The following is a 27,776-nucleotide window of genomic DNA, read 5'->3' as shown; positions in this document are numbered from 1 at the left end:
CAGTGCCAAGCCAGGGACATCCAAAAGATCCAGAAACAGAACTGTAAGTGGCTAAAGAGATTTAAATACAAATACATACCTAAAGAGAGTGATGATCCAGATGTTCCAAAAGCAGTTAGCCAAGGAGTTAATGCATTGCAATTTACTGGTATTTCCAATTTCACCAGTCATTCCTTAAGCAGCTAAGTCAGCCCTTTTCTGGAGTCTGTGACTTTCCCTTTAGTGACAAATTTACTTCAAACACAACTAAATTCATCTTCCAAGGTCTGCAATGGCTTTCACAATTGCAGAAGTGTATCTTGGCAAGTTATCATAGCTTGAGGGGAGGTTGTAGAAAGTAAACTTTCTTCTCCAAAGCATACTGGGATTCCATTTAGGGCAGGCACTGCTTACTTCAATTCCAGCCTGTGCCTGTTGGAGAATCTCTTCTGGCAGGGTTACTCTGGACTTAGGGAACAAGAGATATAGTTTGCATTTCCCTGCATCAGCCAAACAAGACTGCAATTCTAATTTTTCTTTTTCTTTCAGATACTTTTGTCTTACATTAGTACATTTGGAATACCTGAAGAAAATAGCTTTGAAATGAAAGTTATTTCCAGGTGTTAAATGTGAACAGCAAACTTTCAAAGCTAATGCAGGAAGAATGATTATTTCTGTGCACTTGAAAGTGAAAAGAATTCACAGCAAAATGTGAAATTAAGTTCAAGCCTTAGTTACAAAATAACTATTGTAGGATACACAGAAGTACATGTCTCCTTTTTTAATCAGAAATAGCTATATTAAATTCTTCTGCTAAATGCCAAAAAAGAAGATGGTTTTTTCAATATAGCAAATACACAAAAAGTCAGAAACATCTGACCTTTTTCACGTTTTTACTAAGCCACATATGAAAATGAAAAGACCATATCAACTATGCTGTAATAAATTGACTCTTTGGCATGCATCAGAAGAAACAGCTTTGGAGTAACATGACTTATGTGCAAGAAAAATTCTGTGCATCATCTAAGAAGTGATCTGGGAATGACACATCCATACTCTTCAGATCAATATGTGCAAGAAATAAATTTTTAAAGTCTAGATATAACCAGCAAGATTCTTTAATTCTAATAAGCTAACTGATCTGTGAGCTAATTAAAAAAATATGTCAGTTGTTCTCACCTCCCATCTAACTTCCAAGCCAGCACTATATCTGAGTTTTCTGTAGGCCAACCCAGTGACTAGCCACAAAATTCTTCCTAACCAAATTCTCTCATTTACTTTTCCCTTCCTGCCATGCATGGGAGACACTGTAAAAAGTGTAGACATGCTGTTGTACTAGAATTTTTTGCCCAAAGGAAGCAATTTATGTTTCCATGCTGCACAGTTCTGGATCTATGAAGAGATATCTATATCTTGTTACAGGCAGTACCAATCAAACTAAAGAATCTGATAACATCATACTAACTGAATACTTCATAGCTAACTTCACATTATCTGATGATGATACAAGTTCAGAGCACAAAAACAAGTGCACAGCAATATTTAAAAAAACACAAAACATTTGGAAAAAATGGCCTATGCAGTCACTGAACAAATGTTTTGAGGACCAACATTATGCTGTTTTTATGGAAAAATGAAAAAATGGCTTTATACATACAAAAATGGAAAAAAACCCAGTTTTACCTGGTGTTGGACTACTAATGACGATCAAGGCTTCATTTCTTTAGGTGCAATCATGATCACATTAATGAACTGGTATTTGTGGCAGGGAATTTGGATTTGGGTTGCAGAAGGATAAAATTATTTATAACCATTACTGTGGTACATATATATGGTTAACTAGTTAGCTTCATATTTATCTTCTACATAGTGTTAATTTGTAGAAGATCTTTTATATGTAAAAGTGTAATATATTAACATCTACAGTATATTTTGCAATACTTTTCTCTCTTTATTGCTGACTGCAATACTGGTAACATTCCTGCAACAAGCAACACTAAAGATTTCAGAAATCTCATTGGAAATAACCAGTACTGCTTAAATATCTTTTTTTTTTCCAATTGAACACAATGGACACAAAAGCAAAGCCATAAAAGATTTCTGCAGACAAACTGAATGAATTGATGCTATCAACAAAGGATTGCTAAGAAAATCTATTGAGTAATAAAATGTCTTTGCTTTCCAATTTATCAAATTAAGAATTGACAAAAATGTGTAATATTTTCTTTGCAGATATTCAATTCTCCTATTTATGTAACTTAGGTTTTAAAGAGATGAGAGGTGCAGCAAATAAAAGAAATACCCTGAGACTCGCTCAAAATGAGGGAATGGAAGGATAAATTCTGGTTTGCAGTCCTTGTGAGTCTTTTCCAGTTTTACTGATTTAACTGGCACTTTGATGAATAAACACTTATTTGTTCAGATTTTATGTACCATTTTAAATCCTATTGGTATCTCTTTTATGGCTGAACAAGAGCCCTACAAAGAGTTTCAAATAGGATTGTCAGGTTCAGATTTTAAGTATTGGGTGCGATACATCTGAGTCTAGGACTCAGTTTAGAGAATTAGGACTTTAACAAAGTACACCAGCCAGAAGTACAAATTCAGCTGGCACAACACAGCTAACTACTCTTCTTCTTCCTTCAGCTTCTGTTACTGCAGAAGGCCAGGTTCCACTGCATTAAGTGTAGAATTCTCTCACTAACTTTAATAGGGTTATTTCAGGAATGCCAGCCTTGAGCAATGAAAGAAATATCTAGCCACACAAAGGTTTGTTCATTTTACTGTCTCATTTGAAGGTGCCCAACCATTTATCATACCAACACAAAGTGCAGTCAGAGGTACCTGTCTATTGTACAGAGGAACTAGTCTGAATTGGATATGTAAACATCAGCAAATATCAAAGTACTCAGTGTATACACCACAAATTCTGCTAAAAAATTGTTTTAAAAAAAACATTTTTTGATAATTTTTCATTCGTTTGTCTTTTAAGCAAATACATTATTCAGAGAGTCTGAATCATTATTAAAATAGGGATTAGGGGTACCTAATTAAATCAAAAATATTCACAAGCCTGAAAAAAAATCAGGACTTTTAATTTTATTTTTTTTTCAAAGTAAAGCACACAAGGTTTCCTGACAGGCTGGACTGGCCTGGTCCTGCCCAGCATCCCCTGGGCCTCTCCCCACCCATGGACCAGGACCCATTTTCGTCCCCAGGGTCACCAGCCCCTCACCACAGACTCACCTGAAGATGGAGCTGGGGTTTCCATCCACTGTCCTGCTCCTTGGTACCCTGGGGATCACCTATAAATCCTGGCTCCCCAGCTGCACCCTGTGTCGTGATATGGGATTGAACAGAATTTTTTTTCACCAAACAATGAAACACTGAAATGATGTCACACTATTTGAAATTAGTCAATGATGTCTAAAACAAAGTTTACACTGGTTAGTGAATTCCTGAAGTTTGTTGCCTCAACACACAGATACCTTCAGTTTCCTCACAAGGGATTAAAAAAATTCACACGCAAGTCTTTAAACAAATACTGAGATGAGGCAGAATTGTGCCTATTGTCATCCCTAATTGCTATTTCCTCCCGCAGATAGTATAGTATAGAAACAGATCACAGAAAATACCAAAGTTTGTGTAATCTCTCTAAACAGTTCCATGTTTTCTAACTGCCAAAGGCAACTACTGGGTTAGATAGCACCATTTTTCATGTTCTAGAGATTTTAGCCGAAACATATCATTCATAATAAAAGCCAGGAAGTAAAAAGAGTGAAAAGCTGACCAGAAACAACTTTTGGAGAAACAAAGGTTGTGACTGTGCCTCATGTGAGATTGTTTGTTTGTTTTAAGATATATTTCCATCTCAACAGATCTTGTCATCTCAGAATGTTTCCCTGTACTTTGGAACAAGAAAGAATGTTTCTCCTCTGATCCACTAGCAAGCCTGTGAGGTAAAATGGGAAACAGGTCAGTGAAAGAGTCAACTCTAAAATCTTAGCAGAAGAAAGTTCAATGACCTTTTATTGCTAGGAATCAGCTTTCCTTGGAGAGGGAACAGGAAAGTTGTTTCCTAGGGATAAAAGACAACATAGAAGAAAGCAAAAGAAAAACATATTGAAAAATACCCAGATGCACCAAACCCTCAGATTAATTCACACTTGCTAACCTAATTATAGACTTTCAGTGATGTGTGCTACATATGTTTGTCTCCATCTAAAGGCAAAGCAGAAATTAAATTTCTGAATAGGAGAATTCACTTAAAGATGCAAATGGACTCAGTACTGCCTCCTGCAATGTGTCTCTAACATATCACTCACATACGGTGAGAGTTGTATTTCCATTTGTTCACTTAATAGAGCACTAGCAATAACAACCACCAAGTACAGTGAATGTCTGCATTCAAGAAAATAAAAAGCCCACATGGCCAGGAGGACTCAAGCATTAATCAGGGTGTTCATTCAGGGGCACCGACCTGAGTAAATTATATGAAAATATGGGCAGAGATTGTTGCCATACTTACAAGTACAGAGTGGGGAATTGTTGGAGATATCCTGCACTCTCACAATCAACAAACAAGATTTTCTATAGAATACTTATGTTTTTTACTTAACATTTGAAAACTTATTGTGAAATCATGTCTTTGTTTCTGAGCTCACAAGGCAGAGGATTTGCTAGAGGATTTCTTATCAAGTTTGGCATGGCATTCTTCAATGGATGTTTTTTCTCTGCAAGCTCTTATTACAGTAGGAGTAACACTTAAAATACCAGCATTGCTTACCCTGCCTTTTCTGCCTTGATGATTGCCAAGTGCCAACAAAGCACAATTTATGAAATCCTCTTCTCAAAGAAACTATATCCTCCCTTCAGAGAATAATTCAGGCTTTATGTATGAAAGCATTAATGCTAGCTGAGTTCTAAATAAAGGTATTTATAAAGCCATTTTTTGTCATCTGTAATTCAACTATCTCATCTTAAACCAATTGCTTCACAAAATACACCACAAATGTTTATGCTTTAAGAATAAGTGCATGAAGAAGAAGGCAAAAAAGAAATCTGAATTTGATTTATTCCTTTTTCTTCTTAAATCTGGTATACAGGCACATGTTTCTGTCATTTACCTTCTGACTACTAGTGTCTCCCTGTGATAATAAACTACAAAGAGAGATGTTAAATGGCTTACTCCTCAAATGAATGGGGAAAAAAATGGTTTTCATAAAAGAAATACCCTGTTTACATATTTATACGTCCTGAAAAGCAGTTCACGAATGATCCAATAGAGTCATCAGTAATACCATTCTCATAATTTGTTGATGTCAATAAATGACTGGTGCTAAGCATTTTAGAGGTGTGACTATAATAATAAATTAAATATTTAAAACATTTACCTCGATATTTGGCATAAATAATATAAACTATAGGACCTTACCACTATTTATACACCCTTTATTTATAATTTAGCTCTCTTTATTATTTCAGTCTTTGAAACTGACATATAAATGTCTGTATCCAGGCATTAATAAGAAGAACAATCAAGTTTAAAACTTCTGTTGAGAGGAGAAATACTGCCAGCAAAACATGAGCTCTGGACATGAGGAGATTAAGCTTCAGGCTGTTCATGGAATTAGGTAGTAAACACTTGAGAAAAATGTTTTTGCAGGTCCTGAGGTCCATCAGCACTGATCACTTTTTAAACATCACCTCTTAAGGGCACAGGAACAGAAATTCCCAGAGGATGAAAGTCAAGCAGAAAATGCAGAAGGCCTGCTTGGCTGAGCAAGATTTTTCTCTTGGAAGTAACCCAAAGAAGGAAGGAGCATGCCCAGTGGAAGCAAATTCAGGTGACATGGGAAGAACACAGAGATACTGCTTACCACTGTAGGAAGAATATTTGTTTGGCCAAAGCACAGCAGGAATCGATGCTGGACAGAATTGTGGGAGACCATTAAAAGTGTTTTTTTCAAATATATTAATGGCAAAAGGCAGTATAAAAATCACATCAGCCCGTTACAGGATGAGGGTGGTCCCCTCACAACCAGGGACAGGGACAAGGCAAAGCTGTTTGAAACATTCTTGTCTCTGTCCTCAACAGGGATGAAGGACCACAGGGGTCTCAGTGCCCTGAGCTGGAGCACCATGGCTGAGAGAATGATCAGTTCCCAACTGACCCCGAAATTGTGCAGGATCTGCTGCTCCTCAGGGAAATGGTCACGGCCCCAGCCTGACAGAGCTCAACAAGGGTTTGGACAAAGCTCAAGAAGTGTTTGGACAAAGCTCTCAGGCATACGGGGTGACTCTTGGAATGGTGCAGTGCCTGGAACTGCACTCACAGTGTGGGTCACTTCCAACTGTGTGATTCTGTGAACTATTTTGCTTTCTTGGGCAGTTGTGGGGTTTTTGCTTCTTTGAAAGAAACACTTTTAAAGAGTTTTGATTATGAGTCTGGAAATTAAGGTATCATTTAAAGAAACAGTGAAGAGGGGTCCCTTTCCTGAATTTTCTTAACAAATCTCCATATCCTTTTGTTGTTTACACAGGAATCAAGTAAACACCATTTAAAGGTGTTTTAAGGTGTTTTTTTATAATAGCTTCTGTAAAAACTAATTGATTACTCTAACTTACATAGTCTTTGGTTATAGGGGTCTATTTTGTTTGAAGACAAAGATACAAAAAATAGTTGACCTTCCATAGAATTTATTTTCCACCTGGATGTCTTCTCCAAGAGAAGATGGCAATGCTTTAAAAACCTTTCTGTAACTTTATAAATCAAAAAGTTTATTTTTTATTTCCTTTCCAAGAAAGGTAAACAAACTAGCATAAAATATCTGATGATATATATATTTTACACAGAATATTTGGACAATTTCAAAAACAGTCTTTACTCATACCAAGACTAAAAAAAAATCTAGTGATAGTAAGAATCTAACAAAACAAAGGAAATTGGGATACCGTGAAATGTTCTGAGTAATTGTTATTTTCTTGGAGACAAATCAGAATTATATTTAAAATTTAAAGCAAAAATAATCCCAAAAAATTAGCAGTCAATAAATCTGGAATAGCTTTAAATTAAAATTAAATCAAATTTAATTTAAATGAAAATGGGAATTTTCTTTGACTCCAGACACAAAAAGTATACAAAATTGCCATTCATCCATGCATACAATCCATCCTAGATTTTTTCACAGGAGCAAGGCCAGGATCTTAAGAGCTGTTTTTCAAAATAAAAAATGCAGAACCTTAACTCTACCTGAGGAATCCACATGCCACTTGAGTTTTTTGTTTACAAAGATTTCAAAGCTCGGAGATAAAGGGCAGTCTCCTCTTGCAGCCTCCTGTCTTAGAGTGATTATATTTTACACATTTTTTTACTGCTTCTAAATTTGTACTTGTAAGAAGAGAAAGTGGAAAAATTACTTTAAAACAGTCAAAACCCCACAAATATCTGAAATTATCTGAGATGGGAAATCAAGACAGAAACATTTAAATGAATACTGTGTAGCAGGGACTAGTACTGTCTTTGCCATATTGAGAGCAAGTACCCCAAAACCTAGATCATACTCAGAAGAAAACATTTATGTCTGGTACTTCTATCTGAAATCCAAATCTGTACTTTATCCTGTCCAACGATAAAAAATTCAGTCCATGGAACAGATGTCACCTAACTGAATTGGTATATTACAAATGAAGAGAAATTAAACTATTCTTGAAAAACTTGAGTGAAATTAAGCTATTCTTGAAAAACTCGAGTATGAGCCCCTCCTTTTCCCCACACCCGATTTCTCAGGTAAGTTCAATACCCTGTGAAGTGAGCCATGCACAATATCAAAGGGTGTTTGCGCAACAGAAAAATTGAAAAGAGTTCAAGTAGTACTATGGAATGGGTACAGCAGTTTGGATGCAGACACCAACCATAAAACCACAGAATAATTAATCTTGGAAAACATCTATAAGATTGAGTCCAACTCTTTGCCTAACACTGCCAAGTCCACCAGTACACTGTTTTCAGACCTCATATGGGAAGAAGACATGACTCCACGCTTCTTTTTCTGATTCTCACCCTGTAAGAAAATCAGAAAGGCATCGCTTTTAAGGTCCCTCAACTTGCACACATTGAGTGCAAGGTATGTGGTGGATCACATCTGCACAACAGATCCAGCTAAATAAGTTAATCCAGCTTTAATAAGTTAAAGTAAGTTAAAAGCATATCAGAAAATATTTTCCTTTTAATACTTTTTACTTATGTTCTTAGTGGAAACTACCTTTTTAGTGTTTTTTTCTCCTTTCACTTTTGCATCAGTGACTTATTCATTATTCTCTATTAAGCCACTGATAGTTGTGCATAAACCAATTGCAAATTCAAAAGATTTTAGAGATTAATGGTTCTGTAATGAAGTATTTAAAACAAACATAGAATATTTGGCCACTTTGGGACCTTTGATTTGTTTATCTTAAAAGGAAACAGGCTCACATTATGCCTTACAAATCTAGCCAAGATTGTTAACTAAATTTTAACAAGTAAAGGATCACAGTCTACCAAAATAATGTCTTTGGCCAGTTTCCAGTGTCTTTCCTATTGCTTTGTATTGAATATATGGTAACAAAATTATTGAAACTCAGCACATACAAAAATTGACGCAGAATATCACTGCATTTATTCCTTGTGCAACTGTTTTAATACCAGGGCAAATATCACAGAAAATAATCAAAGGAAAACAGTCTTTAACCTCATCAATTTGATAATTTATTGCCCGCTATAATGTTGATGCACACATTTCAAATTGTCTGTCATATTATATAATTAATATGACAGATGTTTTAAATCTCAACTCTGGTCATGTTCTTCAAACAGTGATGTCATGACAATAAAAAGAGCTGGAAATTATGTCACCAGCAGGATGACAAGTGGAACACCCTGAGCTGTTACCACCTTCACACCACTGTGTATGGCCAGAGACTGCACAAGATAGAGTGGTAATGACTCCAGCTGCCAGGTCTCCTCTAGATCATATAAATGACCTTAATACTAATCTTGGTCTGAGAATAGGCTCTCAACCACATTTTCATAAACCACCTGCACTTCCCTGTGAAAATCCCAAGCTTTGGATCCTGACATGTCACCATTTTCCCAGGGAAATCTAGTTTATTAAAAGAATAATCTTCCTTGCTGTAAGTGGGACAGTTTTGTAAGCTGTTATTCACGGTGAACTGTCTAGAATACCATTGTGCTTCATCAGGATCCCCTGCTGGTGTGAAGCACTTTTAGAAGTAATGTATGTCTGATCCATCAGAGAACAAGCAGCAGAACATTCTGGCTCTAAAATAATAATAATTCTATTTTTTAGAAAAACCTGAAAGAATGTTTAGCCTTTTTCATGGACTGTATTGGTTATGCTGTGTGGAAATTCTTTCCCAGTTACTCAGAGTTGACTGGTAATGAGATAGACAGGGTTTTTTTCTCCTTAATTTTCCCTTCAATCTCAGTCACATGCTCCCTGAATTCCACATGTCCCTTGTCCCTCTTTCTCACTGTCCTTTCTCTCCCATACACAAGAAACACAAACACATACATGTATGCATAACTTACATCTTCACACACTCCTCCTCCTCCTCCTCCCTGTCCTACCTACCAGTTATTACCTGAACACATCCTTCAAAACTTATTACTGTCATAACTCCTCTCAAATGCCACTCTTGTCTTTACAAAACAATATATGTTCCTCCATATGAAAGAGAATCCTATTTTCTTTGCTTCTTCTTACCAACATTCACCCTTCCACCCTAACATTAGGGAAGCTGAAGTCTATTTTGGACAATTGATGACCACATACTTTGCAGTGTATTTTCAAACTCAATTTGAGCATATTTTCCCATTGCTAGCCCTAAAGATCAATTTAGTTCACAATATTAAAACTTCTCTTCTGAACATACAATCACATTATTTGCTGCAAGATGGCATTTCTGAGGTATCTTATTAGCCTGAGGGTCTTGACCACATGCATCTATGTATAGGATTGGGTCTGGGATACCAGGGCACACCTTGTCCTGATCCAAATAGTGGCAAAGATGTTGTGTGATTGCTGTTGAGTGATTTTACTGCTTACACTGCTGACAGTCAGCAGACATGATTTATCAGAGAGAGGCTGTCAGTTTTACTGAATGTACATGGGTTTTGAAAATATGCATTTTGTGGCCAGGAAAGTAGCAAAAATTTTAACTCAACAATGATTACATAAGCTATCAATAATAAGGGTAGCAACATTCATTATGCAAAAAGATTTATGTATGCTTATGAATGCATCCTAAAGTATGCTTATGAATGCATCTTAAAGTGAACTGCTATTTTTGAACTATATTAAATTATTGAAATTCTGTGACAATCTGATGAAAAATGTATTACATATATTTGCAACGAGTTAGTGTGCTGGGTGACACAAAAAAATGAATGCTCTTCCATAAAAATATTCTATAACTGCAATGATAAAAATGTAAGACTGTCAGAGACTGCAAAGCAGAGATAGATATAGTAGTCAGCTTTCACAGGCAGCACTCTTTAAGCCAGAGGGAGCTGCCTTTGGAATATTCACAGTATGGTGAAGAAAATGGAATGGGGCCCTGCAATAGGAAAGACCACAGATTACATCTTTCTGCTCCTACAGTATGAGTGGACGTAGATGAGTTTTTCACACAGATTTAGCCATTTCAAACAGTAAGCATTATAAATGTGCTACTGTGATAAACTTGCACTCATCACCAAGGGAGCAAGACTTCTTATTCAATTGATGTAAATATTGTTGTTCATTCTGCCAGCTCCAAAGTTCTGCTTCTCGCCACTTTTGTTACTAGGCAACGTAAGCAAAAATGTTTCACAGCAAGAGAGCACCTTATCATTTATTTGAAAGAAATAATAGATCTTGCTCTGATATTTTGACAAGTAACAGATAAATAAACATTTTAAGAATTAAGAAAATATTGATTTTTTTTTACCTCTTATATAAAATCAAAAACTTATAGCTAAGCCTGTTGTCTAGTCTCTAAGTTGGGATCTCCAAATCACATCTTCAGGTAACTGTCAACATATCAGCCAGTTTTAAGGGGAGCAGTCAGGCTAACTGTGAAAACTCTTGGAAAACTTCACAGAATCTCAGAATTACAAAATGGTCAAGTTTGAAAGAGACCACAGTGGGTCATCTGGGTCCAACCTCCCGGCTCAGGCAGGGTCATCCCAGAGCACACGGCACAGGGTTGTGTCCAGGTCGTTCTGGAATATCTCCAGGGAGGGAGACGCCACCCCTTCTCCAGGCAATCAGCTCCAGTGCTCACTGAACCAGTAAAGTTCCTCCTCATATTCAGGTGGAACTTCCTGTGCTTCAGTTTCTGCCTGCTGCCTGTTGGGATGTCATGCATTTAAAAAGTAACATCATTAAAGCCAGCTGAATCCAAGAGACAATCATCATTCTCTGGTATGACCTAAACATATCAAAGGTCAAGGGCAATTTTACTATTCCTTAACACATAAAGCGTCTGATGGCATTAGTTTGGTGAGGAGTTCAGAATACTTCTGTTGTAAAAACATCCAATTTGATGACTAGTTTTTATAGGTTAAGTCACAAGACTTGCAATGAAGGAAAGAATAACTGGAATAAAATATTACAGAAATAAAAATACAGGGTGAAGATATGGAGAGAAATAGCATTTTGAGTTTTATCTCGAAACACAGGACCACTTAATTATGGTACTTGAATGAATTTGGCAGAGAGCCTAAAAGTTCTCTGTAATGGTGCTGCAGCTCTGTAATACAATGGACCAGGGTATCTATTTTACACTTCTGATATTGATTATGATGCCATTCACTCAGCCCTTATTCATCCTGAAATATGCTTAAGCAATAACTAAGGCTGCAGCGAGAATCAACAAGAACTATTAAGTGCTCTACAAAGTATCACCATAAGGCTGGCTTCACTAATTTATTGCTCAGCTTATTCTTTTGAGGAGGTCTGTCCCAGACACAGCCCATTATTCCACTGTACAGAGGCAAATTACAGTGAACCCTTTCCTGCCCAGACAAAGAAATCTAGTTCACACTGGTGATTTGGATCAAAAATCAAAGCTGAAATAAGTCAATGCAAACTGATAGTGCTGCATAAGAAGGACAAGGCAGGCTTGTCCTTTCACTCCATCTTCCCACTCCAAAACTGAGCTGTAGGAGCATTTCTTTCAGAAGAGATCATCAGTGTCATTATAAGCCAGCTCTTTTCTCTTTGGCACCTTCTCAACACCCCTTCTCTGCAGGAAAGGTGTGACTTGTTTGGACACCTAGTAGATTTAGCAAGGTCCAGGGCATGACATGGGTTAGCTGTGGTATAATTGATGCAACCTTCTCCTCCTACCATCTATCTAGTTCTTTATTTCTAAATGTTCCAGAAGATTTTAACTTTTCCTTTGTCCTGAATCTAAAGCTCCAGTCCTCCTATAGCTCATAATCCTTTCATATATATTGTGTACAAGTCCACTATTGACCAATTGAGTCACAGAAGTGTCCAGTAAATGAATATACATGCGTTGGTGATTATGAAAGTCAATGTACTGCTATTTGAAGGAAACTGTGCTGAGAAATAGAGCAATATCTTCTTTCAGTGAAATTGCCCAAATCAAGGAGTTGAATTAACATCTCCATTTGTTTCTTGTTTAATTTCACACCCTCATTTTACATTAAAGTCTTAACCAAGATTTTTTTTAACAATGTTAAGTACTTCTCCATTATTTTCTTTCATTAAAAAGTAGAAAGAAAGCTTTTGCAAAATGAAAATTTATGCAGTACCAAGATGTGAGATTATATTTTCTATTTTTTACTTTCCAGAATGTCCTATTTGTGTAGCTTTTCTCACAGAATGTAGATAACAGTCTTTTATAAATAATCTCAAAAAATAACCCATCAGTTTCTAAACCTCCTACTCCTAGGAATTTTAGAGAGGTTTATATAATGATATTAATTGGGACAATATGCAAGTGTGCTGGAAGCATTTGTGCTAGTAAAGATGCCTTTGATCTGTAAGAAAGACAGACCTTGTTAAAGCACACAAACTTTTAACCATTTTCCATCTAGGTCTCAAGACAGAATTCATCAATGCCTGATTGAGCTGTTAAATGATTAAAATGTGGAAGATTCTACATCCAATGTCTGCTTCTTGGAGATATCTGAAAAAGAAGAAACTGAAGGAGAAGTTGCAAACTGAAGGGCTGTGACCACAGTTGATGAAACTGGATGAGTGACTTTTGGAAAACTCAGAGACACACCAGATGACATAGATCTTAGAGGAAACAGAGCTGCTCAGGTCACAAACTGTCTGCAATGTTTTGATTCCTGAACAAAGGAATACACTGTTTCCTGTTCTTTGTTCTTATTATACTCTTAGTTTACTCTTACTTCGTATTGAAATACATGATTTTTTCCACGCTTTTTTGTTATCACAGAGAAATACAACCAACAAAGAATGACTCTGACATCTCCTTGCCCTAATAATCAAACACATCAATGAGGATCCAAATAATGGCAAAGCACACAAGCCCAAGAACAGTAAATGAGCAACTATATGTACTTGTTCTTTAAAGACTAAAAAAACATGAAAGACATAATCAAAATTAGAAACTATATCCTTTAGGTTTGTCAACAAGGGATTTGGAGTGCTGTTACTGGAAGGGCTTGTAAATAAACATGGAAAAGAAATATGCAAAAAGATGACTTGAAAGGTAAAAGCCAATTGAGCTTATTTCATTTTTTTTATTAAGATACATATAGATATAATTAAAGAAAAGACATGTGAAATTAGATTGGTAACCACTTGTCACTGGCCTTGTCTTATCAGTTTCCAATAAAAAGTGTTGCTGTCATGCAAGTGTGAAATCATGGAATTTCTCTCTGATGTTGGCCTTGATGAGAAACAGCACCCAGGAGACAGCCTGTTATGTAAACAATAATCTAACCAGAGATCTCTGTATGGAATAGCAACAGAATCAAAATGAACATAAGAGAAAACCACTTGGTTTTTAAAAGATTTTAGTTATGGCTCTACAACATGAATTTCCACCGTGAATTAAGGTTCCATGAAGATCTGCTAAAATGTAGGATTCTAATTTTTCTCTACATCCCTATGAGCTCTCCATAAGAGTGGGCTATTGAGGATTAAGTTAATGAAGGGTCTCCTAACAGTGTAATGGAAAATTAAGAAATGTGTAAATAATTGAGATATAGTGTGGATATTTTGGAGGCCAAAACTCAAATGATTGTCATAAATTGATTAAGAAATCCTAAGGAATGTGGATGCACTTGTTTTGGTGAAGCCACCAAAGCAGAGCATTATTATGGGTCAAATCCTCACGTAAGCAACATGAGACAAAGTTTGAAAAAAATCTTTCATTTCTCATATAATCTATAGTAGCAGGGTAGAGTTAGTAGGTTGGAACAGTTCTTTCAGTGGTAATAGAAAGCTCAATGGTTTCGGAACCATCAGAATCATCACCCATGACAAAATTAAGGTTTTTCATCTGGGAAACAGAAAACAATGTTTTTTCAGCAGCACTTTGAAAATTTGTTTCTTCTTGTTGTGTCTCTTTTTTTGTACTATCTTTATTTGATTTGCAGTGCTAATAAATCATGTGCGTAAGTAGCTGTATTGACAGAGAGGTTCATCCAAGAAAACCTAGAAGTGTTCAGTAATTCTGTTTTTTCCCATCTGATTTCTTATTCAATCTTTCTACATAAAAGAGATGCTATTTTCTATCAACCATGTAGTTCAAAAGCCATCTGAAAAATGGCAAATAATTTGAAAGCCATCTTCTATTGCAGGTTATATAGGCAGAGTTTCCAAGATCTAAATAAAAATTTGATTGAGAAGAGAGTTATTCATGGGAATTTAATTCCTTCCAACGCTCAATGATTTGGTTGTTTTTACAGAAAGAAAAAAATTTTAACTATTTATCTAAGAAGGCTAGTAATAACATAGATATTCAGATCTAATCAGACTGTTCAAACCCAAAACTTTTCTGTCTAGGAAAGAAAGAGCAGATATTTTATGACTGTTCTGTGCCTTATGTAGAATCACCATCATTGTTCTTGTCCACTGCCCCTTTCATTGAGTAGAAAAGATGTGAAGACCTGAATGGCAAAAGTCATTCCTAAATGTGATTCATGTGGGTCAGGGTTAAATTAAATTTTGTGTAAAATTTTACATTGACTTACAGTACATTGAGCATTAAAGACTCAAAGGTATCCATCTAAAATCTAGACATTCTCAAGTATTGCTTTGCTTTTGAAGAGGTTCCAGGCCTTTACTCAGACCCTCCAAGGCAGGTGTGCAGAGTTCTATTCTTTAAACATTAGAAAAATTGAAAATTTTTGTCGCTAAGGCTACACATTTTTCATAATTAAAAACCCATGAATTTTGTTAATTTTAACACTTCATAGAAGAGTAACTTTCTCTCTGTCATTGATAACAGACCTTGCTCCATGTATGTGAATTAGGAAGCAAGTTAGAAGTTTCTGTGTTTCAGCCTTTTCTGCCAGTGACTTATAGCCAAAAGTTTGGTATCTAACACGTTTAATTACAGATAATCAAAATACATTCCACCCGTCATATCAAGTTTTCACTAACACAAGAGCTACCCTGATTTAACAAGCAAGTTTAAAGTTCTTTCTGATTTTTTTTACAGCTAAATGCAGCTTTATTACCCCATTCATAATCTTCTACTCATATTTAACAAGCTGGGTACTAATTCTTCAGACACATGCATTGCAGACTGTCGCATGTGCTCTCCGTCTGGAAACCTATATTTAGTCATCAGACCATAATGTTCATCATTGTCATGTTTGAAAAAACACAGGATGTAAGTTTATCACAACCCCATGAATGTAACTGATTCCTCACATACAGCACAGAAAAAAAATCTGTTTAAGCTTTTCCTGTCTGATGATGAATTTGTACTCTTTACTGCTCAAAATTGTTCAGACAAGGCTTTTTACTTATCATAACTTCAATAAATAGAATAAAACTAAACAAACATTTGGGCCAGTGGTGGGATACCAGTAATCTGAAAATATTGCTTTTCTTTTGAAGAACCTATCAGCATAAATTTTCAGTATCTGGAGGAATACACTGTATCATAGGACAGCTCCAAGAATCTTGATTCCAACACTAACTCTGAAAAGAGTAGGGGGAGGGGGAGGAAGGGAAGGGATGAAGCATAATAATTTCTTTAAAAAAGAAGAACAGAACAAACATAGTGTCTTAAAGCAGATGAAATATTGAAAGATGTCTTGCTTATCTACTAATAGTGGTAACCTTATAATCAGTTCTTAATATTAAGTTTCTTTTTTTTTTTAATTTGCTACATAGAATTCATATATATATTTACTGTAAGAAGAGAATTGAGTTATCTGAAATATCTGCAGTTTCTTAGCCTCAAAGTGTTTTCTCATGTGTCCCAAATCTGCCAGCAAAACTCTTCCACTGCTGTTGTCTTCTAACATAGCTGACACTAATGGTCCGGTCGACTTCTCTTCCAAACAACCTGGCATAAATAAATTAGCAGGCAGTGGCTTCCCTTGGAGCTGTAGAGGGACAGCAGCAGAATCCAGGTCTGTCAGATCATTGAGAGAGAGTTGCCCAAGCAGCTGCTGGGCAGTGCAGTGCTACAGTGTGACCCTTGCCTGCTCTGTGACCAAGTGTGCAGGAACCAGCTGGTCAGTCCAGCACTTAGCTGCTCCTCACACTCAGCAGGGGAAAGAGTCATTCCAGCTGTCATTGAATCCTATCTGGATGGTAGGGAGCTATGGCCCTACCTGCTCATCTGACCTGTCACCCCCTCTCTGCCATCTGCCCATTCATCCTGACCACTCAGGAGAGGAGTTTCAGACATCTGAAAATATAATTATGTAATAGCAGCACAGTCGAGTGACCGGGTTTGGAAATCCTGTCTCCGTGCAGCTCAAATTCTGCATGTCATAAAATCAGCACTTAATTATTATTACATGAGACTTTCCAATATACCCTTACAGGAAAATCAGCCTGGCCAAATCTGCCAAGTATGATTCTGGAACTTTAGGATAAAATCCGTATTAGGCAAAGAAGCCTCTACTTTGAGCATCTCCCAGTAGATAACATTTTTAGGTCAGGAACAGCAGCTACATCAATTCTTAGATATTTTCAATTCCAAAGAACTATAAGTTATTGGTTCTACATGCAGCAATGTAAAAAGCAGTCTCCAAAGGAATGCAGTGGACATTCAACAATCTCTGAGCATTGTGTAGGTGTTTTAAAGTTCCCCTTGCCCTGATACCTTACAAGTACATGGCCAGTAGTTACTGGGTAATATGGAACTTATTTGACATTTTATGCTTCTGAGTGCTATTAAAAGTATCAGCCTTTTGGCTCAGAAGATCAGGTGTCTGCACTGGTGAGTCAGGGGATGACACATGCCAGTCAGCTGAAGGACTGGGGGTGGCATTGAGCCTAATTGAGTTGTGCCAAACTGTGTGAATTGCATAGACAATCAAATGCCTAAAAATGCACAGCCCTGACATGGTACGAGGGAGAAAAATGGTGGCTGGGATGACTTAGTGAGGACAAGTAAACCAACCAAAATTAGTGGCAGAGAAGGGGAGGGATGGGAGTTCTTCTCTCCCTCTATCATTAGAAATCAGCCTGTAAATGTGGTGCCTGTGAGAGGCTGGGATTCCAGCTGCTGTCTTGAGCTTAGTGTCTAAACTGTCTAAATAGTCTGGAAAGAAATGGGAGGAAGGGAGACTGGGACAGAAAGGCAGAAGGATAAGTTTCCTAGGAAAGTTGGCTAGTACTTACTAGTATTTATACTCTAAGAGAAGTGGGAGCATTTTGGGTAAGGAAAAGTTTCTCTGCAGTATTTAATAGTCTGCAGAAATACACAGAAAGATAACACAGCTAAAGCTCTTGGCTCTTTGGTATAGACACTTTCTTACTTCCTGTTTGAGACTGGTAAGGAAAATGTTAAGCCTATCATCTCTAGTAAGGCTGCATTTAGAATCAGGACTAAGAAGATGTTACTCCAATTCCAGCACTGCAGGCAGAAAAACTGATCAGCACAGATTAGGAGAAGCAACTACCCTAGTGAGGAGCAGCACTTATTTGGATGGGGGAATTAAATACAGCAAACATAATCTAAAAATACTTCAAATACATTATAGAGCTCATTGAAAGTGCCTAAAGTTTATAGCTAGGTCTGTGCTTAGATTTCTTGAAATATGCCTGTGTGCCTTTGCTCTGGTAGTCATCTCAACTTGATCTCAGGTACTACTTTTGCTGGGCATGATTTGGACACGAATCAGGTGCCACAGGGATGCAAAACCTATTATTATATTCCAAAACTATTATTGTCTTCCATTTTATATTATGTGGAAATACATTACACCAATTTTATAGCTTTACATGAGAAGGATTAAACTTTGAGATGAAAAAAAGAAAACAACTCACATGCAATCCTTTCTCATCAAATATAGTCACATTCTCTAGACTTTTCACACTCCTCTTTCCAAGCAAATTTGATATCTGAAAATCCAAAACAGTCCAAAGTTTTGAATTTTACATATCTCTTTTCTTGCCACTAATACTGGGAAAATGTGATAAATTATGAATGCAATGTTTAACCAGGAGTTGGATTATTTAAATAAAAAAAAAGTTCAAAATGATTCAAATTAAATGTTGAGCTCCATTTAGAAACAAATGGTAGGAATGTTTAAAAATATATTGTTGGCATCTTTCTCTAATTGATCAATCTTAACAGATCTAAAGAATAAACTGAAAAGGAAAATAAAATACATCAAAGATTCCTAATGAAATTCAACACTTTTGTGAATATTTATACTAACAATTTGAATATATTGAAATTAATACTCAATGGCAATATGTACATTATAGGAACATCCCTTGGTTTTTTCCAAACTAAAATTTTGTTCTGTAGGTTTCAGCCACACACTTGAAAATATACAGCCACCAAATTTTGTTACATATTTAGGCAAACCTGCTGAATTCAGGAGTGCCTTTGTGTACCTTGTTTTGCCAGAGGAATGTTAGCTTTAACACAGTCAAAAGGTTTTTCACTGCAGAATCATTAACCAGAGCTTATATTCTCAGCTCAGTGTATCTGTTTCTTAAACAAAAAATATTGCTTTACAAAAGAAGTAAATGAGAAGAGGCCCTGTAAATCAAAGTTGCTGTTCTTCATCTTTTGAGTGGGAGGACTGCCAAGTGAATGCAATTCAAGAGCCCATTTGCATCAGCCCAGCTTAAACATCCACTGAGAGAGGCAGGAGTCTGGCAAGCTGTGTCAGCAGGTTACCTTGCCATTGTGAAAAGGCAAAGCAACAGCATGCTAGACATAATGAGACAAATGCTGTGCATTCAGGTCCCCAAAGTCTTTTCTTTCTAAAGGAGAAGAAAAGATGGGCCTGCATAACACTCTAGATATGTTTCATGTTTACATGGCTCAGTCAATTGCATTTTCTTCACTGAGGTGTTAAAGGTTCATTTATGAACACAAGTGAGTCAAGCCTGTGAAATTATAGTCTTATTTCTTGTATATTACATGTCATGGAAAAGAATATGTTAGTTCAGAGTATGAGTCATCATTACCTGTGATTTATACCACGACTGGAGCAAAAGTGTCTTGGTTCATTTAATGCAAAGCAGCTATACCTCGTTGCAGGTTTCACATGGCATATATGAAGAGGCCAGGAAACAGAAGTGACATGGAGACAGATGGTGAACGAGACAAAAAAATACATGATTCTGCAGGATAAGGTTCTCCACATCAAAAGGGGAGTACTTGAGCAGCACTGCAAAAGGAAATTGTGTCTTCTACAAGCTTATGAGTTCGTACAAGTTTTGAGCTGTAGAAGTTTTTTGGAAAGCCTGGAGCATTCCCTAAGATTTGCTATAGAGAGCAAAGCTGGGGCAAGGGAACACCTGATGGATGCCTCACAGGAGCAGCCAAGGGAATGGCATGAGAAGGAGCAGGTTCAGTTCTAGCAGCCTGCTGCTGCTGCTGCCAGCACTTATGAGGAAAGTTAGCAAGGTGCACAGGAACACCTGGCAAGGCCGGCAAGGAGGAGCAGGGAGGCACTGGACAGAGTGCACACACAGTGTTTGCTACATGTCTGGCTCAATGAAATAACCTGAGCCTGCTCCTTTCTTATAGATTCAGACTCTTCCACTGATACACTGACAATTGTTGCCACCTGTCTAAAGGAATATAACAGCAACCTCAATATTTGATTTAGCTGACACAATGGATTCACACATACAATAGGTAGTCATATCATTAGCACTGCCTTCTCCACCACCTGTAAGTGGACTTATGTCCCTTCCTCTGCTAGAGCTGAAAGAGTAACCCTAAGGCTGATCTAAATTACTGCTCTCCAGAGTTGTCATGGTAACAGGAACTGGCTGAGCAACCCAGGCATTTTATCTTTTCCTTGAACATATTCTGAACGCTACATTTGGAATAGGGATTGCAGCTGTGCCATCCCCATGGGCTTCTTTACTCTCGTAGAGCATCATCAGGTGCCCAGCTAAATCAGACTTCTGCCTGCTTTACAACATGTGAGTAGCAGATCTCTGCCAAAAAGGTTTCCAGAATCTGCTGAATGACTTCAGTGGTCAGAACTGTCATTCTACATTTGGTGTATCGATGGAAACATTATATTTCAAAATATCCCTTCACTGGAACTTGCTAAGCAACTTGTGGAATTTTAAAAATACACCCTCTCATAAAAATTCAACTTGTGTCAAAACACACTTTTGTGTTTCCTTTCCAGAAGTATTTGAATTAATCACTCACTACAAGTGAGTTTAAAAGACAACTAAAAATAAGTAATTGGTGAGGGAAGGAAACCATCTGGCAATAATAAAAACAAAATAATCAGAATTCAGGAACCTTATTTCTGAAGCCTCCTGTTCCTACCATAGAGGCATTCTTTGCATGAACTTTAATGTTTATTAATATTGTGCAACCTGTGTGTTCCTTCACTTGTAATTTGTCTATCATTAAGTTTATAAAGTATTCAAAACTAAAGAAAGATGAGCATGGTTATCCTGGTTATCTAGATAGTCACTTGTGATATTAGAATGGTAGTAAATTTGGCAAAAGGAGAACACAGGGCCAAAAGATTCTTCTGAAAGAGAAAATAGCTGCCTGTGGCCTTGCCTTGGATTCTTCACACTAAAGGTTAGAAGGCACAATTGTCTTCTGAAGAACTTTGTGGATGAGGTTCTGCTGATCATAAAAAAACCTGTGCTGAATTAGACTTTAGAGTCTGGGTGGATCAGTGGAGAATGGGCTTGATTTTGCCCATTTAACAGATCATTGAAACAGATGGTAGAGAGCTGAATGGCATATGACTGCAGCTAATGGAGCGTTGCCTGTGAGTTCTACTCCAGATTCTGATCTGATGATTAAGATATTTGCTGCCTGAAGTGGATAAGTGGAGAAGAGCCATATACAGTGCTACCCAATTTACAGTTCTTAAAATCAGGGAACTGGAGCTTATTATGACAGGATGCCCAGCTCACTCATTTATGGAGAAATAGGTTGGGTCACATTCCTAACACTAGGATTTGATTCCCTTATCATATGTAGTTTTTGTAATATTAGTCAATTCTTGCCATTCATCTAACACGTTTCAGCCCCACATTTAAGGATTTGAGTATGTGAATCCTTCCAAATAAAGAGTAATTATCTAATAAAATGACCTAACAGGTTATTTTCCTCCTTCATACCAGTAATAATATAGCCTTTGCTTCCTGTTTCAGCAAGAGCTTTGCTTCAAAAGGACTTTGCTCTCAATATATGCTCAGCTATCATGGCTGCTGCTCCAAAAAAAAAAAAAAAAAGATTATCAGGAAAAAAAAGAATGAATATTAACAGTCTTTATATTACTGGAGAATTAAGACTTATACTCAAATATTTATTGTGCTCAAAGTAAATCCAAAATAACCACAAAATATTTAGAATCAAAGCATTAAGCAAATTATTTCAGCTAGGGAGAGCAAAGAGCAATGATACAATGTAGGTTTATAGTTAGGGATATAAATTTTGTCATTCTTATTCTACCATATTAAATATTTGAAAATATTTTAAAATTGCACATCAAGAATTGTTTGTAAAGAACAGCAACAAATATACTCCAAGGGCAAAACAAAGAAAATTTCATGCTCCCTGGAGGAAACTTGCACAAAAATGCAGCTGAAGGATTTTATGAGTATAGCCCTTCTGAAGAGTGGAAGAGGAATGACACAAAGATACTTCTCACAGTCTAATTTCATAAATGCAGTGGCTGGATGGAAAAATGTCATTACTCACACTTACTTTCCATCAGAAAGCTCCTCCTCACAGCTAAGCACAACACCCTCTTTTTTTATTTGCACAAGAAATGGTACTGTCAGACTTCTGCTGTGCAGAAAGTACTGCCAGAGCAGTTTGCTTTTATTGGTTTGTGGGTTGGGAGGCTGGTTTGATTAGTTGCATAGCAATTTATTAAATGACAAAATCATGTCTTCCAACTTTTGAGGGGATTTTCATAACAAAATAAAGAATAATTTTCACTTAAAGACAACTTTTAGTGGCTTACTAATAGACTGAAGTAGAAATTCTAATTGCTTCATCTATCCAGAAGCTGTCCATTTTCTCTCTAGTCCTCTAATAAAGGAAACAGATCTATTGACCACTGATGACTGCCATTTCTCTTGTTTTTCCAGGCATCCAGGGTTTCTAATATAGCAGTCTGCAATGTGAAAATAATCTTCTATAGGGTGACATAGAAAATATGTCTTGTTACATTCTCTTGGGAGTTTACATGAAAATTCCTCAGAGACAAAACCTTCCAAGACAGTACACAGCAGAAGCAGGATTCTTTTAGGTTTTCTGTTTAGGAAAGTGTATACTCCAGGTACTCACACAGGATAAAACAAATATATGCTCAGAGATATGAATATGTGTATATACATATATATGCACAAATATATGAATGTGTATATATTTCCATATGTGTATATAAATGCATACATATCGAGTTACAGTTTGTCTTCATTCAAACTAAATTAAATGGGATGGAAATTTCTGAGCTCCTTTATGACTTTTTATGCCTATGCAGTTCTCATTCACATACTTAGTGAAGGAAAACACTTTGCAATACAGCAGACAGGAAGAGTTTCTGCAAGCTACATTCTTGATCCTTGCAAATTTAAGACAGATTATAACATTAAAAAGATTAAACAATCTGTGGTTTCTTCTCTGTAATTCCAGTTAATTTTTCATAGTGTAAGTATTTAGCACATAAAGCTCTTCTGATTCCCAATGGGATTTGGCACATGAGAAATCTTATTTGACACATAAGAAATCCTAATCTGTGCACTCCAGATACTCATGCCACAGGGAGAGAGGCCTGAGACCTCAAGGAAGGTGACAGCTCCCAGAGATATGTACATTTATCTGATAATCCATCATCTTCTTTTCAAACTCTTTTCTTTTTCCTTTATTATGGTTGTCTCTGAATCAAGAGAGACAAGATTTGTTACTGGACATTTTCCTACTTGCCTGTTTCAGTCCTTTCCTTAGATACTGCCTCCCCTGCCTCTTTCATAATCCAGTTCCTCCTCTGACTTGGAAAAAAAGTAATTTGTATGATTATTTTCTGTTCCCGTGTGAACATGTGATTCTTTGTAACTTAAACAAAATCTTCCATTTCCAAGCTGACCTCAATTTCCAAACTGGGTACACAATCTCTACTGCTGTAGGGCCAGTCCATTGCCCAGTGAATAGCTGTACAAAAGCTGAGGAGACTGGACTTTTGGATGGTTACAATGACCAGGATGACAGAGCTTAGCATATTAGAGCTAGGATATTAGAGGTTTGCATATTGGAAACATGTTCAAATACTAGATCCTAAAGCAAGAAGATAGAAAAGGGTCTCCCTTATAATATGTTGTGTCTCTGAACTAGCGTTTTTTTTGATTCCCTACTCCCTATTCCCACAGATTCCACCCTGGATTTTGAGAATATTTCCTAAAATATGATAAAAAACCCACCAAGAAATTCTTTGTAAACTCATCACTGAACACTCAATGCTTCCCAAAGTTTTAAAGATCCAATTTATTGGTTCATTGCCTGACCAATTGGCTCATAAGAAGATGCGAAAGGGAGGGAATATGAAAAGTGTTTTTCCCTAAAGCAGCTTTCTATCATTTTCTAAAGGATTCTCTCGGCAGAGACTACAATTATCTACAGTCCACAGGAAAAAAATGTAGCAGGATTTTCAGAGTGATTTCTGAAACTTCTTTTCTAATAACACCACCTGACTTCTCCAACTCTGTTGACCCTACCACATGGAATATGCAATTTCCTGCAAATTTACTGGTAGCTTTGCAGGCTGGAAGTATAGCAAAGCAATGGAACTGATGTGTTACTTCAAGCAGGATTTTCTTCTAAAGATGTATTTATTTGGCTTAATTTCAAAATGCACAGGAAATTTCAATGTAGTGATGGGTCTGCTTTCATCTGAAATAAAAAGAATTTATGCTACTCATAGCAAAACCAAACTGCAGAATTTGAATTTTGCGTAAAATGCTTTACTTTCTGACAGATTTCAGTTTGAGGACTGGAATCAAATTTTAACCAAAGCTGCAGCTTCCTGTACTTCCAGGAGAACAGAAAAGCTCAGGTCACAGCAGTCCTCAGAAAGTTCAGCGCACAAATACAGACAGAGCTCCTTAACAAATAATATTCTTTTACCCAGCTGAGCTGAAAGGAGATATCCATCACCCAGGAAGCCTGACACCCCTGTTCATTGCCCAGGAATATCAAGGGCCAGAACATCTCTATCCTGCAGCTGTAGAACAGCTACTTTTTAAAATCACTGCTCTCCAGCTGTCTTCTCTTACCATGCCAGATTTCTGTAACTGTTTGGGCTGGAGTAGCACAGAGCCAGCAAGTACATTGTGAGGCTGGAAAGGAGGAATAAAGACAGTCACCTTGAAAAAGCAATAAGACTGTACGTGGAATAGCAGTCAACAAGGGTGATACAACAACCTCTGAGATGTTTGGATAATGTCTTGGGAGCTGGCACTGCATGGAAGTAAATTTTAAAATATAAACAATAGAATGAGATTTCTTGATGAGCCTTCTGGGTACACTGGAGGCATGGAATGTAAGTCCACTGGTGCTTTGAGCATCAAAGCTCAAATACTTTAAATAATCAGGAGCCTAAATTAGTTATTTTTATTACCATATTTTAATTCATAGTAATTGTAACACTATTTGCATACAGAATATCAAAAGAAATAGGCCATAGTAAATCTACACCTATACTTTTTAATTGGCAAAATTCTTCTGAACGATGAGCTTAAAAATGCAACTAGAGCTATTTTTTTAGATTATGCATTTTCTTATTTACTTACTTCTAGAACAGAATAGAAAAACTCCAGGGTCATTTATTTTTAAGCCACAATTTCTGACAGGTTGTGAATTAACTTAGATTGCAAAGTCACCTTGAAAAGTTCATCCAACTAGTTTTGTAGAAAAAGAAATAAGGAATTAAATACTCTGGAAAACAGTGCTTTGAGTAATTTTTTCTACAAAATGACCATAAGAAACTCCTGGAGTTATTACATCCTGTTGTGCCTCTGTACCCTTGCCCTCTCTATCCCCTTCAAAACATTACAGAACATTGTGGACTAACTGGGTAGGATTCTCCTGTCTAAACATTGATGTCTAGAGAACCTAAGCAGAATTGGCAAATATGATATAGCACATGTAGACTTTGACAGCATTAGATGTTATGATCATGACACAGGAAGGATGTAATGCAAAACTTCTACAGCACTTTCCTGAACAGATGGGAAAGTGTCCAAAAGAAACTTCCTTCCATGAAACCTCAGGGAATGGGAGATGTGACACTGAGAATAAATGCTGATGAAGAGAAAACAGGCGCATGTTTAAATAATAAATAAATAAATAAATAAATAAATATAATGAAATCTTCATATCACTTCCACTGAATACATCAATGACCTCTGACTTGATACATTCAGTAAACATTTCAGTAAACATTTAATTTCAAAGAATTATTCCTCTATGTTCAATATATGAAAATAAATACAAAAGTGGGGTTTCTTTACAATACAGTCTAACAGAATAACTGTAACATCACTGTGAAAATTTTAAATCAACATGGTATTTCAGAAAAAAATATATATAGACAATTTGATTAAAAAAAAAACTCCCATTTTAAAAGTGGCCACCTAAATATAAATACTAAAAATTTTTCTGTAGTGCTGTATGCATTTAGTGGATGTAATGCAAAAAATAGAGATGAGCATCTAAAGTCTCTTAAATCATGTCATGCTCACTTAGGTTCTGAGAGGCACTATTAAAATATACTTTTGATACACTATATCCATGCTGACTACTTTGTATATAAATATATACTCTAAGTCAGCATATACTTCTTGTATTTTGAAAATTCCAGTTAAAGATATGTATGTGCTGAATAACGCTCAATAGAAGTTTATTGAAGGAGCTGGAAGAAAGGATGGAGCAAAATATAGCAGGCAAAAGAGGAAGAAAAAGATACTTTTTGCTGAAGGATTTTTGAAAGCATTCATTTCTGAATCCACTCCTCTTGAAGTTAATGATAAAACTCTTACGGATTTTGGTGACAAAAAGACAAGTTCTCAGACCTTTTGAAATTTTCTTCCTATCAGTATAAGTCTCTCCCTACTGAAGAGTTGCTTCTGTGACTTCATGCTTAACAGTACAAAAGAAAAGTCTATTCTTTTGAGACTATGACTGCAGAGGCAGAAGGGGTGAAAGAATAATGACAGAGCAAGAAATAAAGAGCCAGAATTTCTTTTACTGTGCAGCTGAATCCAATGGAGCAACACATGCCACATAAGGAGGAAACCCAGGAAGTTTGTTAATAATTTCTGTCCTCTGGAAACATATGCGTTACATTATTTCACAGCCACTGCCCTCATTATATACTGGGTCCAATAGTATCATTATAAAACAAGAAAAAAAATTATACATAGATAAACAAACCCTCAGATCTTTTTAGTTCTCAGGTTCTAGGAAGAGTTGTGTAGTTGTAGCTTCTGCTTTTATACAATCATTGAACTTTTATACAAACAAAGCTAATGCAATTAGTCCCTATGAATATTTAGGGGGTTTGTGTATTTTAACTGGTTTTTATCACTCTGTTACTGATTTCATCCTAAAATGAATTTTAGCTTGCTATTTTTTTAATATATTGTAATGAAAATTGCAAATTTAAAATGAGGTCTTCTGATAACAGGATATCATTTTCATCAACCCTACAACTTCTGTGATGACTTTGAACATAATTAATCTCTTGCATGAACTTTCTATTTAACAGCTAAAAAGAAACTGAATGTATGCAATAAACTTCATAAATTGAATATCTCAACATTTAAGCATCCCTTTTCTAGAACTGGCTCCTTAAGGAATAAATGTCCTGAGAAATCTCACTGTGTCTTTCATACATGCTGTGAAAGTTTCCCTTTTGCTCATTTCTTAGCTGCATCAAAACTAAGTACTGTAAACTAGAATCAATTTTGATGGGTCTTTGCAATCCCACAGTTTTTTGGGGTTAAACAAAGGAGTTATGTCTAAGCACCAAAGGATAAGGAAATATGGTCAGCAAATCAGAAGTCAGACATGGATAACCAAGCCCATTTTCAGGGTGATGGAGG

This window comes from Zonotrichia leucophrys, chromosome 1A, assembly GCF_028769735.1.
Source record: "Zonotrichia leucophrys gambelii isolate GWCS_2022_RI chromosome 1A, RI_Zleu_2.0, whole genome shotgun sequence".
NCBI lineage: Eukaryota > Metazoa > Chordata > Aves > Passeriformes > Passerellidae > Zonotrichia > Zonotrichia leucophrys.
Note: the sequence above shows the minus strand (reverse complement) of the source record.